Raw genomic sequence first — 15,471 nt, forward strand, 5'->3', positions numbered from 1 at the left:
TTTGGAGAATATTGATGATGCCCCTCGTATTCTTAACAAATTTCTTGCCAGTTTGCATAGGGGGGTTGTAAGGAGGGGGTACTGTTACCGCTGCTGTGCTTCGCCGCTCCTCTGCTGCTGGGTCCGGGCGCGTCCGCTCCATCTCCCCTGCTGTGGTGTTTGCTGCCGCCGCTGCACGCTCCAGCCGCTCTGTTTCTGGGTCTGGGCGCGCCGTTCTTTCCTTCCCTGCAGCGATGCGTTCCCGACGCTCTACTTCTGGGTCCGGGCGCATCAATACCTCTCCTTCACTTCCGGTGCCTTGCTCTCCTGGGGGAATGCGGTGTATGCGCAGGTGCTCTGGATTCTCCAGAGGGCGCAGGCGCATCTTTTCCATTTCTTCTTCCTGGCTTTCACCAAGGTCAGTAATCCCAGCAGCCAATCCCGCTCCTGCCTCTGCTATAAGAGGCAGTCTTTCCTGCATCTAGGTGCCTGATTGTCATAGCCTTGCTATTGCGTCTGGCCCTTCCTTCCTGTGCTAGTGCCTTGCACTCCATTCCGTATGGTCCTGTGCTTGGCGTCTCTTCGTCCGCTTTTTTCTCTTTAGGGTCCCTCTCCAGTTTTCGGTTATTCCCTTTTCTAGTTGCTAACATCATCTTTTGTTTTCCACAGCCTCTCTCTGTTCCAGCCTTCCTGCTCTGCGGTCAGTCCGCAATCTACCCGGGTTCTCCGTTTGAACCTTCTTTCAGAGCCAGCTGTCTTTCCTTCCTTCTTGGAGCCGTACCTCTTGGTACTTCCACCGTGGGTAAGTGACCTCTGGGCCTGCCCCTGACGGTCCCTGTATAGGGGTCGGTTCTACTCTAGGTCCGCTCGCCCAGGGGTAGGTCTGTCCACGGTCCAGAGGGTCCACTCTCGTTTCCCTGCTCAGTCCGTTATAGACATGCAGGTAATTGAAAGTTGAATAAAATGATAACTTGATATTTGCTATCCGATATCTTATTTCGGAGAAATCCTACTTTTTCTTGATATGTAAATGTGCTGTTAAGATCTACGGGTCAGTCAAACATCTCTCCAAGAATCGCCTCCGAAGCACATTTTAAATAAAAAGCGTTGCTACCACTGTGAAACATGTAATGTCTGACAGACTGCTCTCCGGATCAATGTGTCTCATACTGGTAATTCCCCCCTTTCATTTATTTTATTCACGTTTTATGACCCTGCATTTCCGTGTACAAGGCTTAGTAGGGTTGATCCTACTGACAGATAAATTTTTCAAGTTTTAATAACTTCTCCTATACAGGAGTCATTGGTAAAACTGAAACTCCTACAGAATGAGATTATGCCACTCCAAAGATGAGTTACGCTACATTCCCTCAAAACGGTTTATTCAAAAATATTTATGTTCCCTAAAAGCAAGAGGATCCTTGGCATCAATCCAAGGAAAACAATTTTGGATAATAGGCTATCAAATCCTTTGTCAAGTAAAATAAAGGGTCCTGTTGACTGCTGTTGATTTATCCCTTTAACCCCCCGAATCTTTTTTCGGTTTTGCGTTTTTGTTTTTCGCTCTCCTTCCCAAAGTCAAAACTTTTTTATTTTTCTGTCAGTATGGCCGTGTGAGGGCTTGTTTTTTGGACGAGGAGTTATACTTTTGAATAACACCATTGGTTTTACCATGTCGTGTACTAGAAAATGGGAAAAAAATTCCAAGTGCGTTTAAATTGCAAAAAAAGTGCAATCCTACACTTGTTTTTTGATTGTATTTTTTTTAACTAGGTTTGCTAAATGCTAAAACGGACCTCTCAGTATGATTCTCCAGGTCATTATCAGTTCATAGACACCAAACATGTCTAGGTTCTTTTTTATCTAAGTGGTGAAAAAAATTCCAAGCTTTGTTAAAAAAAAAGCGTGCCATTTTCCGATGCCAGTAGTGTCTCCATTTTGATATCGGGTTGCGTTAGGGCTTATTTTTTGTGTGCCGAGCTGACGTTTTTAATGCTACCATTTTGGTGCAGATACGATCTTTTGATCGCCCGTTATTTCATTTTTCGTTTTTGTTTTTTGCTCTCTTCCTTTCCAGAGCCATAACTTTTTTATTTTTCCGTCAACATGGCCATGTGAGGGCCATCCCACACTGATTTTTTTTGTTTGGCTTTTTTGTTAAATGCTAAAACTGACCTGCCACTTTGATTCTCCAGGTCATTACAAGTTCATAGACACCAAACATATCTAGGTTATTTTTTATCTAAGTGGTGAAAAAAAATTCCAAACTTTGCTTAAAAAAAAAAAAACGCCATTTTCCGATACCCGTGGCGTCTCCATTTTTTGGGATCTGGGGTTGGGTAAGGGCTTATTTTCTGCATGCTAAGCTGACATTTTTAATGATACCATTTTGGTGCAGATACGTGCAGATTTTAATGCAATTTCACAGCGACCAAAAAACGTAATTCTGGCGTTTCAAATATTTTTCTCGCTATGCCATTTAGCGATCAGGTTAATCCTTTTTTTTATTGATATATCGGGCAATTCTGAACTCGGCGATACCAAATATGTGTATGTTTCAGTTTGTTTTTATTGTTTTGTTTTGAATGGGGCGAAAGGGGGGTGATTTAAACTTTTAATTTTTTTTAATTTTTTTCATATTTAAAACATTTTTTTTAACTTTTGGTATGCTTCAATAGCCACCATGGGAGGCTAGAAGCTGGTACAACTCGATGGCCTCTGCTACATAGAGTTGATGCACAGATCATCTCTATGCAGCAGAATTACAGCATTGCTATGAGCGCCGTCCACAGGGTGGTGCTCATAGCAATCCGGCATCAACAACCATAGAGGTCTCAAGGAGACAGCTGGTTGTCATGCGGACGCATCGCTGACAACCAATCACGTTACGGGCCGGAAGTGCTAGTTAAATGCCGCTGTCAGCATTTGACAGCGGCATTTAACTAGTTAATAGCGGCGGGTGAATCGCGATTCCACCCGCCGCTATTGCAGGCACATGTCAGCTGTACAAAACAACTGACATGTCATGACTTTGATGCGGGCTCACCGCCGGAGCCCGCATCAAAGCAGGGTATGTGACCTCGGACGTACTATCCCGTCCGAGGTCAGAAAGGGGTTAATGCAATGTCGCTGCCACCAAAAAAAAAATGTAATTCTGCATTTTGACTTTTTTTCTTGCTACGCTATTTAGCAATCAGGTTAATCCTTTTTTTTGTTGATAGATCGGGCGATTCTGAACGCGGCGATACCAAATATGTGTAGGTTTGATTTTATTTTTATTGTTTTATTTTGAATGGGGCAAAAGGGGGTGATTTGAAGTTTTATTTTTTTTATTTTTTTATATTTTTAAAAACATTTTCTCCATGGGAGACTAGAAGCTGCCACAACCTGATCGGCTCTGCTGCATAGAAGCAATCATCAGATCGCCTCTATATAGCAGATTTACTCACATGCTATGAGCGCCGACCACTGGGTAATGCTCACAGCAAGCCGGCACTGACAACCATAGAGGTCTCCAGGAGACCTTCGGTTGTCATGCCAACACATCGGTGACCCGTAATCACGTGACGGGGTCACCGGTGTGCGTATTTACGGCGCAATTGCCGTAAGCACTTGTTAACTGCCGCTGTCAGTGTCTGACAGGGGCATGTAATGGGTTAATAGCCACGGGTGGATCGCAATTCCACCCACAACTATTCCGGGCACATGTCAGCAGTTCAAAACAGCCAATATGTGCCAAGAAAGATGTGGGCTCACCGTCAGAGCACACATCAAAGGGAGGGATTCTAACATTGGCATACTATTACATCATCATCGGGATCATCCATGTTAAACTAAAGGTATAGGCAGAATGTCACTGTCATACTGATTCAGTACATACTTTTAGCGTAAAAATCTGCTGACTGGTTTTCATTAAATCATCATGATAAATTTCGGCTTCCTTTGTGCTTCGTGTTTTTGGGCTGGACTCTGGGTAGGGTCTTTGGCTCAGAGGGCTAAGCTACAGCCCTTCACTGCTTCTGTTGCATTCATCATCATGTATTCATTAAAATTTTTAACTGGTGACTATAATAAGCAGACAGACAAGGTACGACAAGCAGGGATAAATGAAAACTGCAAATACATACAAAATACATTCACCAAAAAACAGAGTAGAATACAGGGGAGGATAACATACGTGAAACTAAATAGGAGAGGCTGATGATGAACACTAAAACAAACTCCATGCTGAAATCACCAGAACAACTCTCCAAACGTCAACTCCAAACACTTCCTCCAACTCCAAACCAGGCAGAATGAACTATCACTGGCAATTCCTAAATGCCAGTGGCAAGCATATATACCAGAGGAGAGTGTTCAAAATAGAGCAGCTGAGGCAATCTATAATTGAGAGCTCCAGGAGATCAACTGAACTGAATAACCCTAGCGATGTCAGAGCAAAGAAAACTTGCACTGTTTAGTATGATGATGAAGCAGTTCAAACCAGTGCAGGAATATGGGTAGCCAAACGCTGCAATTTTCTTGCCCTATCTGTCGCTGTGTTCCATGACCATGTCTTTGCTCTTTTCTGACAAGAGCAAAATCTAAATGGTGTATTCTACTCCAGATGTTTAGATTTATAACAGGCTTCACAATTTTGTTCTCTTTCCATTATGGTATCCTGGCCTGAATAAGATCTTAGATTTTGACTCCTCGCATCATACCCTTCTTTGTTATAGCCAATAGCCAACTTTGGCCCAGATTTATCATCACCGTTAGGGCTCATACTCACTTGCGAGCAACTCGAATGAGTCTTGCACGGCAATTCCCAGCCCTGCAGCCAGCACTCAGGAGCGGAGCGTGCGGCTGCATGTATTCCTTTGCAGCCGCACGCTCCAATCTGAGTGCCGGGTGCAGTGCCGGGTATTAAGATGCGAGACTCATCCAAGTTGCTCGCAAGTGAGTATGAGCCTTTACTCTTATTTTTGTCCAGATTTGTGTGTTTTGCACCTTTTTTATTTGCACCCCAATTCATTATTCTGTTTGTACCTTTCTTTAAGCATATTTTATATGTGTTCGCCTATGTTTTTTTTTCTCCTTTTTGGGTGGAGTATAGCAATTCTGGATGTTTTTTGCCTGATACAACAATTGCAACTTTTTAAAAAGTCACAAAATTTGGCGCAATTTCACTCCAGTTTTCGCCTGGTGTATTTTTGAGTATGCAAAAATCTAGGTGCATGGTTTTTTACAACTTTTGTAAAAGCAGTTCAAGTAAGGAAAAAAGCCCACGTTTTTGACTTTGAGCCAAATTCATGAATCGCTCTTGCCAAAATGACAAAATCTTTGCTTGAGGGTATGATGCTGATCAGAGCTCACTCGGTGTGGCGGTAACCAGGGGATACTTTTGCAGCCAACTCCACACTGCCTGACTGAGGTAGATTGTGAAGAACAAGAGAAGCGATAGATTTAGAGCCATAATTTATCTAGTTCAAAGCTGATCGTGGCAGAAGAATGTGTACTTTTTATGACATAGGATCAGATACATTGTCATCACAATGAAATTAGGGTCAGAGAACATAATGTGTCATTTTTTTTGCCTTATTGTGGTCAGTGCGACTGAAATTGGCAAATTTTCTCACCACGTGGGAAGTTGCGCGTTGTTTCCTCTTTTATTGTTCTTCATTGTTTCCTCTGTTTACACAACACCAGTCTTGAGTATAATATTGTAATAGTAATTTATAAAAATGACTTGTTTGCTGCTGTAATAAACAACAGAATTTCATAACACCTTCAGGAAGCTTATTAAGTTATATGTTAATGGTGCTTCCACTCTAAAGATGTACAGAATGCAATGTACTGGTGGCAGATGGTCACTTTTACTTGGTAATATCTGTTTTTATCCCTCTCATCATATCCCTGCTAATACTCCAGCCATCTGCCAGGACAGTTGACTAAATTAGAATATAAATTAGTAAACTGCACTTGTTATTAGAAGGACAGTTGGGTTTGGACAACTTGCTCCTATCAAGGAATCTGTTCATAAAAATAGCTGGAATCCAAAAAAGTATGCGTTTTCTGTTACTAAACAAGAGTTAATTTCTATAAAATCCATGCCTTCATGTACACCAGTGTCAAAAGAATAATTTACATGCCTTCCGAGCAATGTAAAAAGAGGTCCAAACCATGACTCATATTTTCACGCTGTCACTTTACAATAGCGTGTGTCATCTCCAACATAAATGTGCATGAATGTCTTTAGCGCACAGTGTGCAGTCTGAATTCCTGGCACAGCTAGTGGGGCTGGAATCCTTTCTCCCTCCTAGGGGAATTCATTGGCTGTTAATCCTATGTCCTTGCAATGTCATGACAGATTTAGTCTCCCAGGCATACTGTACATATGGATTTAATTGTAGGTTACTGGCTTGTAAGCATTGGCTATGTGATAATGGCACATTTTTATTTTACGCTAGTATTTAAAAGAGAAAAAAAAAGGCTTAATTGGATTACTTGACTTAACTGTCCTCTATAGATTCCTCAATCATTTATTACTAAGATAAGAGACTGAGATCTGCATTTGTACTCGTATGTATTTATATATCATATATAAAACATATCTCCCAACTTTTGAAGATGGGAAAGAGGGACAAAGTTTGCGGCGCATGAAGCGTGCCGCGGCAAATTTTAGGCCACGCCTCTGACCACACCCATTCATAATTAGTCACACCCATATCCACGTCCCAACCACACCCATTTAGCACTGCTGATCACACTGTTTTATATACAATAATTATAAACAAAAAAATATGGCCACACATAATAGCCACACATGATGCTCCATACTGTATAATGGCCACACACAGTGCCCCATACTGTATAATGGCCACACATGATGCTCCATACTGTATGATGACCACACATGACGCTTCATACTGTATAATGACCACACATGATGCTCCATACTGTATAATGGCTGCACATGATGCTCCATACTGTATAATGACTGCACATGATGCTCCATACTGTATAATGACTGCACATGATGCTCCATACTGTATAATGGGCCCACATGATGCTCCATACTGTATAATAACCGCACATGATGCTCAATACTGTATAATAACCGCACATGATGCTCCATACTGTATACTGGCTGCACATGATGCTCCATACTGTATACTGGCTGCACATGATGCTCCATACTGTATAATGACCGCACATGATGCTCCATACTGTATACTGGCTGCACATGATGCTCCATACTGTATAATGGCCACACACAGTTCTCCATACTGTATAATGATCCCACATGATGCTTAAGGCTGGCGCCAAAACCAGGAGGGGAACAATAAGAGGAAATGTATAACAGAAACATATGCACAACTTCTGCATTTATCACCCACTCATGGTTTTGGCTTAGAAATACTGATGTAAAATACTGACCAAATACTGCTAGTGTGACGGCAGCCTAATACTGTATAATGACCCCCCTCCTGTATGCATGGCTCATATCCCCCTCCCTCCTGTATGTATGGCTCATATTTCCCCCTCCTGTATGCATGGCTCATATTCCCACCCACCCCCGTATGCATGGCTCACAGGGGTGGATTAAGGGTAGCCAGGGCCCCGGGCTGTTCAGACACTGTGGCCCCCCCCCGGTCATGTGACGGGGGGTCATGTGACGGGGGTCATGTGACGGGGGTCATGATATACCCGAACCAGATTATTCCAAAAAAATGGCCGGGCCCTACTCTACTGTAACCTATTAAATATTTGTTAAAATCAGCAATACAATTTAGGTAGATTTTGACCAATAACATCACATACAAGGAACAAATACCACCAAACCATGACCAGACCACAAATTACAACCACAGTGATCGAATAATATCACATACAAGGAACAAATACCACCGCACCATGTCAAGACCACATATTACCACCACTTGGTGGCCAAATAGCACATACAAGTGACAAATACCACAACACCATTTCCAGACCACATATTACCACCACATAGTGACTGAATACTACAATACCGATCAGTAATAAAAAAAAAAACAAACATAATACTATCACCATAAGTGCCAGTATTCACAGGAGATCTGTACTTAGTATGCAGTGTCTGTGTAGAGGTAATACAGAGATCATTGATGGTATTATACACAGGAGCTCTGTATATAATGTATAGGTAATACAGTGATCACCGGTGACATTGTACACAGGACCGCTGTATATAGTATACAGTGTATAGTGGCAGTGTATAGGTAACACTGACTCACAAGTGACGTCTCTAGGTGAAGTCCTTCATCTTTCATCCAGCACAGACCGCCATCATTTCTTCCAGCCAGGACTCGTTTCTGCAGGAAATAACAGAGTTATCTCGAGCTCCGCTTGCAGAACACATTACTTAATTTTTCACAACTTCTACATTACACCACATGAAGAAAAAAGGCGATATAGTGTCACTCTGCACAGTAACAGGACTGCCCCCCATTTAAAACAGTGTCCTCAAAAAATAAAATAAATACATCACTGCAGTAATAATATCCCTTAATTAGCCCCTTAATTAGCCCCTATGGTAATAATATTCCCCACCCTCTCATTCCTGGCTCCAGCCATATGTTCTCGCATCCTGCCCTCATGATTATCCATTCTACCCCATATGATCTCCACATCCTGCCCCATCTGTCTCCATCGTATCCATCCTGCCCCATGATCCAATCCTGCCCCATGTCTTTCATTTTGCCCTGTGCCTCCAATCATGCCCCGCATCTACATTCTGCCCATGCCTCCTGTCCTGCCCCCAGTGTGTCCAGCAATCTGCCCCAGTGTGTTCAGCAATCTGCCCCAGTGTGTCCAGCATTGCCCCCAGTGTGTCCGACTCCAGCATATTGCCCCAGTGTGTCCAGCATTGCCCCCAGACAGTGTATCCAGCAATTTGGCCCAGTGTGTCCAGCATTGACCCCAGACAGTGTGTTCAGCAATCTGCCCCAGTGTGTCCAGCATATTACCACCAGTGTGTCCAGCAATCTGCAACAGTGTATCCAGCATATTACCACCAGTGTGTCCAGCAATCTGCCCCAGTATGACCAGCAATCTGCCCCAGTATGTCCAATTGTCCAGCATTGCCCACAGTGTCTCCAGCATTGCCCCAGTGTGTCCAGCATTGCCCCAGTGTCTCCAGCATTGCCCCAGTGTCTCAAGCAATCATCTGCCCCCAGTGTGTCCAGCAATCTGCCCCAGTATGTCCAGAATTGTCGTCAGTGTGTCCAGCAATCTGCCCCAGTGTCTCCAGCATTGCCCAAGTGTCTCCAGCATTGCCCCAGTGTGTCCAGCAATCATCTGCCCCACTGTGTCCAGCAATCTGCCCCAGTGTGTCCTCCAATATTGCCCCCAGTGTGCCCAGCAATCTGCCCCAGTGTCTCCAACATTGCCCCAGTGTCTCAAGCAATCATCTGCCCCCAGTGTGTCCAGCAATCTGCCCAGTATGTCCAGCATTGCCGTCAGTGTGTCCAGCAATCTGCCCCAGTGTCTCCAGCATTGCCCCAGTGTCTCCAGCATTGCCCCAGTGTCTCCAGCAATCATCTGCCCCCAGTGTGTCCAGCAATCTGCCCCAGTATGTCCAGCATTGCAGTCAGTGTGTCCAGCAATCTGCCCCAGTGTCTCCAGCATTGCCCCAGTGTCTCCAGCATTGCCCCAGTGTCTCCAGCATTGCCCCAGTGTCTCAAGCAATCATCTGCCCCCAGTGTGTCCAGCAATCTGCCCCAGTATGTCCAGCATTGCAGTCAGTGTGTCCAGCAATCTGCCCCAGTGTCTCCAGCATTGCCCCAGTGTCTCCAGCATTGCCCCAGTGTCTCAAGCAATCATCTGCCCCCAGTGTGTCCAGCAATCTGCCCCAGTATGTCCAGCTTTGCAGTCAGTGTGTCCAGCAATCTGCCCCAGTGTCTCCAGCATTGCCCCAGTGTCTCAAGCAATCATCTGCCCCCAGTGTGTCCAGCAATCTGCCCCAGTATGTCCAGCATTGCAGTGTGTCCAGCAATCTGCCCCAGTGTCTCCAGCATTGCCCCAGTGTCTCCAGCATTGCCCCAGTGTCTCAAGCAATCATCTGCCCCCAGTGTGTCCAGCAATCTGCCTCATTATGTCCAGCTTTGCCGTCAGTGTTTCCAGCATTGCCCCAGTGTCTCCAGCATTGCCCCAGTATGTCCAGCAATCTGCCCCAGTGTGTCCAGCAATCTGCCCCAGTGTGTCCTCCAATATTGCCCCCAGTGTCTCCAGCATTGCCCCAGTGTCTTAAGCAATCATCTGCCCCCAGTGTGTCCAGCAATCTGCCCCAGTATGTCCAGCATTGCCGTCAGTGTGTCCAGCAATCTGCCCCAGTGTCTCCAGCATTGCCCCAGTGTCTCCAGCATTGCCCCAGTGTCTCCAGCATTGCCCCAGTGTCTCAAGCAATCATCTGCCCCAGTGTGTCCAGCAATCTGCCCCAGTATGTCCAGCATTGCAGTGTGTCCAGCAATCTGCCCCAGTGTCTCCAGCATTGCCCCAGTGTCTCCAGCATTGCCCCAGTTTGTCCAGCAATCTGCCCCAGTGTGTCCAGCAATCTGCCCCAGTGTGTCCTCCAATATTGCCCCCAGTGTGTCCAGCAATCTGCCCCAGTGTCTCCAGCATTGCCCCAGTGTCTCAAGCAATCATCTCCCCCAGTGTGTCCAGCAATCTGCCCCAGTATGTCCAGCATTGCCGTCAGTGTGTCCAGCAATCTGCCCCAGTGTCTCCAGCATTGCCCCAGTGTCTCCAGCATTGCCCCAGTGTCTCAAGCAATCATCTGCCCCCAGTGTGTCCAGCATTGCAGTCAGTGTGTCCAGCGATCTGCCCCAGTGTCTCCAGCATTGCCCCAATGTGTCCAGCATTGCCCCAGTGTCTCCAGCATTGCCCCAGTGTCTCAAGCAATCATCTGCCCCCAGTGTGTCCAGCAATCTGCCCCAGTATGTCCAGCATTGCCGTCAGTGTGTCCAGCAATCTGCCCCAGTGTTTTCAGCATTGCCCCAGTGTCTCCAGCATTGCCCCAGTGTGTCCAGCAATCTGCCCCAGTGTGTCCTCCAATATTGCCCCCAGTGTGTCCAGCAATCTGCCCCAGTGTCTCCAGCATTGCCCCAGTGTCTCAAGCAATCATCTGCCCCCAGTGTGTCCAGCAATCTTCCCCAGTATGTCCAGGATTGCCGTCAGTGTGTCCAGCAATTTGCCCCAGTGTCTCCAGCATTGCCCCAGTGTCTCCAGCATTGCCCCAGTGTCTCCAGCATTGCCCCAGTGTCTCAAACAATCATCTGCCCCCAGTGTGTCCAGCAATCTGCCCCAGTATGTCCAGCATTGCAGTCAGTGTGTCCAGCAATCTGCCCCAGTGTCTCCAGCATTGCCCCAGTGTGTCCAGCATTGCCCCAGTGTCTCCAGCATTGCCCCAGTGTGTCCAGCATTGTCCCAGTGTCTCCAGCATTGCCCCAGTGTCTCAAGCAATCATCTGCCCCCAGTGTGTCCAGCAATCTGCCCCAGTATGTCCAGCATTGCAGTGTGTCCAGCAATCTGCCCCAGTGTCTCCAGCATTGCCCCAGTGTCTCCAGCATTGCCCCAGTGTCTCCAGCATTGCCCCAGTTTGTCCAGCAATCTGCCCCAGTGTGTCCAGCAATCTGCCTCAGTGTGTCCTCCAATATTGCCCCCAGTGTGTCCAGCAATCTGCCCCAGTGTCTCCAGCATTGCCCCAGTGTCTCCAGCATTGCCCCAGTGTCTCAAGCAATCATCTGCCCCCAGTGTGTCCAGCAATCTGCCCCAGTATGTCCAGCATTGCAGTCAGTGTGTCCAGCAATCTGCCCCAGTGTCTCCAGCATTGCCCCAGTGTCTCCAGCATTGCCCCAGTGTCTCAAGCAATCATCTGCCCCCAGTGTGTCCAGCAATCTGCCCCAGTATGTCCAGCTTTGCAGTCAGTGTGTCCAGCAATCTGCCCCAGTGTCTCCAGCATTGCCCCAGTGTCTCAAGCAATCATCTGCCCCCAGTGTGTCCAGCAATCTGCCCCAGTATGTCCAGCATTGCAGTGTGTCCAGCAATCTGCCCCAGTGTCTCCAGCATTGCCCCAGTGTCTCCAGCATTGCCCCAGTGTCTCAAGCAATCATCTGCCCCCAGTGTGTCCAGCAATCTGCCTCATTATGTCCAGCTTTGCCGTCAGTGTTTCCAGCATTGCCCCAGTGTCTCCAGCATTGCCCCAGTATGTCCAGCAATCTGCCCCAGTGTGTCCAGCAATCTGCCCCAGTGTGTCCTCCAATTTTGCCCCCAGTGTCTCCAGCATTGCCCCAGTGTCTTAAGCAATCATCTGCCCCCAGTGTGTCCAGCAATCTGCCCCAGTATGTCCAGCATTGCCGTCAGTGTGTCCAGCAATCTGCCCCAGTGTCTCCAGCATTGCCCCATTGTCTCCAGCATTGCCCCAGTGTCTCCAGCATTGCCCCAGTGTCTCAAGCAATCATCTGCCCCAGTGTGTCCAGCAATCTGCCCCAGTATGTCCAGCATTGCAGTGTGTCCAGCAATCTGCCCCAGTGTCTCCAGCATTGCCCCAGTGTCTCCAGCATTGCCCCAGTTTGTCCAGCAATCTGCCCCAGTGTGTCCAGCAATCTGCCCCAGTGTGTCCTCCAATATTGCCCCCAGTGTGTCCAGCAATCTGCCCCAGTGTCTCCAGCATTGCCCCAGTGTCTCAAGCAATCATCTCCCCCAGTGTGTCCAGCAATCTGCCCCAGTATGTCCAGCATTGCCGTCAGTGTGTCCAGCAATCTGCCCCAGTGTCTCCAGCATTGCCCCAGTGTCTCCAGCATTGCCCCAGTGTCTCAAGCAATCATCTGCCCCCAGTGTGTCCAGCATTGCAGTCAGTGTGTCCAGCGATCTGCCCCAGTGTCTCCAGCATTGCCCCAATGTGTCCAGCATTGCCCCAGTGTCTCAAGCAATCATCTGCCCCCAGTGTGTCCAGCAATCTGCCCCAGTATGTCCAGCATTGCCGTCAGTGTGTCCAGCAATCTGCCCCAGTGTTTTCAGCATTGCCCCAGTGTCTCCAGCATTGCCCCAGTGTGTCCAGCAATTATCTGCCCCAGTGTGTCCAGCAATCTGCCCCAGTGTGTCCTCCAATATTGCCCCCAGTGTGTCCAGCAATCTGCCCCAGTGTCTCCAGCATTGCCCCAGTGTCTCAAGCAATCATCTGCCCCCAGTGTGTCCAGCAATCTGCCCCAGTATGTCCAGGATTGCCGTCAGTGTGTCCAGCAATTTGCCCCAGTGTCTCCAGCATTGCCCCAGTGTCTCCAGCATTGCCCCAGTGTCTCCAGCATTGCCCCAGTGTCTCAAACAATCATCTGCCCCCAGTGTGTCCAGCAATCTGCCCCAGTATGTCCAGCATTGCCGTCAGTGTGTCCAGCAATCTGCCCCAGTGTCTCCAGCATTGCCCCAGTGTGTCCAGCATTGCCCCAGTGTCTCCAGCATTGCCCCAGTGTGTCCAGCATTGTCCCAGTGTCTCCAGCATTGCCCCAGTGTCTCAAGCAATCATCTGCCCCCAGTGTGTCCAGCAATCTGCCCCAGTATGTCCAGCATTGCAGTGTGTCCAGCAATCTGCCCCAGTGTCTCCAGCATTGCCCCAGTGTCTCCAGCATTGCCCCAGTGTCTCCAGCATTGCCCCAGTTTGTCCAGCAATCTGCCCCAGTGTGTCCAGCAATCTGCCTCAGTGTGTCCTCCAATATTGCCCCCAGTGTGTCCAGCAATCTGCCCCAGTGTCTCCAGCATTGCCCCAGTGTCTCAAGCAATCATCTGCCCCCAGTGTGTCCAGCAATCTGCCCCAGTATGTCCAGCATTGCCGTCAGTGTGTCCAGCAATCTGCCCCAGTGTCTCCAGCATTGCCCCAGTGTCTCCAGCATTGCCCCAGTGTCTCAAGCAATCATCTACCCCCAGTGTGTCCAGCATTGCAGTCAGTGTGTCCAGCGATCTGCCCCAGTGTCTCCAGCATTGCCCCAATGTGTCCAGCATTGCCCCAGTGTCTCCAGCATTGCCCCAGTGTCTCAAACAATCATCTGCCCCCAGTGTGTCCAGCAATCTGCCCCAGTATGTCCAGCATTGCAGTCAGTGTGTCCAGCAATCTGCCCCAGTGTCTCCAGCATTGCCCCAGTGTGTCCAGCATTGCCCCAGTGTCTCCAGCATTGCCACAGTGTGTCCAGCATTGTCCCAGTGTCTCCAGCATTGCCCCAGTGTCTCAAGCAATCATCTGCCCCCAGTGTGTCCAGCAATCTGCCCCAGTATGTCCAGCATTGCAGTGTGTCCAGCAATCTGCCCCAGTGTCTCCAGCATTGCCCCAGTGTCTCCAGCATTGCCCCAGTGTCTCCAGCATTGCCCCAGTTTGTCCAGCAATCTGCCCCAGTGTGTCCAGCAATCTGCCCCAGTGTGTCCTCCAATATTGCCCCCAGTGTGTCCAGCAATCTGCCCCAGTGTCTCCAGCATTGCCCCAGTGTCTCAAGCAATCATCTGCCCCCAGTGTGTCCAGCAATCTGCCCCAGTATGTCCAGCATTGCCGTCAGTGTGTCCAGCAATCTGCCCCAGTGTCTCCAGCATTGCCCCAGTGTCTCCAGCATTGCCCCAGTGTCTCAAGCAATCATCTACCCCCAGTGTGTCCAGCATTGCAGTCAGTGTGTCCAGCGATCTGACCCAGTGTCTCCAGCATTGCCCCAGTGTCTCAAGCAATCATCTGCCCCCAGTGTGTCCAGCAATCTGCCCCAGTATGTCCAGCATTGCCGTCAGTGTGTCCAGCAATCTGCCCCAGTGTCTCCAGCATTGCCCCAGTGTCTCCAGCATTGCCCCAGTGTTTCCAGCAATCATCTGCCCCAGTGTGTCCAGCAATCTGCCCCAGTGTGTCCTCCAATATTGCCCCCAGTGTGTCCAGCAATCTGCCCCAGTATGTCCAGGATTGCCGTCAGTGTGTCCAGCAATTTGCCCCAGTGTCTCCAGCATTGCCCCAGTGTCTCCAGCATTGCCCCAGTGTCTCAAACAATCATCTGCCCCCAGTGTGTCCAGCAATCTGCCCCACTATGTCCAGCATTGCAGTCAGTGTGTCCAGCAATCTGCCCCAGTGTCTCCAGCATTGCCCCAGTGTGTCCAGCATTGTCCCAGTGAGTCCAGCTTTGCCCCAGTGTCTCCAGCATTGTCCCAGTGTCTCCAGCATTGCCCCAGTGTCTCAAGCAATCATCTGCCCCCAGTGTGTCCAGCAATCTGCCCCAGTATGTCCAGCATTGCCGTCAGTGTGTCCAGCAATCTGCCCCAGTGTTTTCAGCATTGCCCCAGTGTCTCCAGCATTGCCCCAGTGTGTCCAGCAATTATCTGCCCCAGTGTGTCCAGCAATCTGCCCCAGTGTGTCCTCCAATATTGCCCCCAGTGTGTCCAGCAATCTGCCCCAGTGTCTCCAGCATTGCCCCAGTGTCTCAAGCAATCATCTGCCCCCAGTGTGTCCAGCAA

Source organism: Ranitomeya imitator, chromosome 4 (assembly GCF_032444005.1).
Source record: "Ranitomeya imitator isolate aRanImi1 chromosome 4, aRanImi1.pri, whole genome shotgun sequence".
Classification (NCBI taxonomy): Eukaryota; Metazoa; Chordata; class Amphibia; order Anura; family Dendrobatidae; genus Ranitomeya; species Ranitomeya imitator.